General features: G+C 49.0%; 1 protein-coding gene across 1 annotated transcript in view; it reads left to right on the forward strand.

The window, feature by feature from the left end:
* Positions 1-719, forward strand: part of AGRN (agrin) — a 377,914-nt gene that overhangs the window by 310,283 nt on the left and 66,912 nt on the right. The window lies entirely within an intron of this gene.

Here is a 719-nt window from a genome sequence, read left to right on the forward strand (position 1 = left end):
GGGGGGAAAGGAAGGGTGCCAGCCAGTGAGGTAATCACTGCTGCCCTCAACCAAAAAGCCTGGCGGAACATCTCTGCCTTACAGGAGCTGCGTTCTATCATGTGAGAATGTGTTCTCTCTGCATATACCTTCCCTTTAATTAAAAAATACATATTTCCAGTCCTCATGGTTGAAGGAGACATTTTTGAAAGATCTGGGGAACATGTTGAAGCGAGGAAGAACTATCTGAAGGCGTGAGCAGTGACTCACGAAAGCTCCTACCCCGCCACATATTTTGTCAGTCTTTAAGGTGCTCCTGGACTCTGGCTCTTTCCTACTGAGAAAGAGCTTTGTTATAGATGCTTTGTTATGGCGGAGCACCTGATGGCACCTGGGTTTTGGCCACTATGTGACACAGAGTGTTGGACTAAATGGGCCACTGGCCTGATCCAACATGGCTTCTCTTACGCTCTAATGTTTAGTGTAGTGGTTAAGTGCGCAGACTCTAATCTGGGAGAACCAGGTTTGATTCCCCACTCCTCCACTTGCACCTGCTGGATGACCTTGGGCAAGCCGTAGTTCTGATAAGAGCAGTCCTTGAAAAAGAGCAGTTTCTGTCAGCGCTCTCTCAGCCCCACCTACCTCACAGGGTGTCTGTTGTGGGGAGGGGAAGGGAAAGGAGTTTGTAAGCCGCTCTGAGACTCCTTTGGGTAGTGAAGGGCAGGGTATAAATCCAATCT

Source organism: Gekko japonicus, unplaced genomic scaffold (assembly GCF_001447785.1).
Source record: "Gekko japonicus isolate JY-2015 unplaced genomic scaffold, Gekko_japonicus_V1.1 scaffold76, whole genome shotgun sequence".
NCBI classification, from domain to species: domain Eukaryota; kingdom Metazoa; phylum Chordata; class Lepidosauria; order Squamata; family Gekkonidae; genus Gekko; species Gekko japonicus.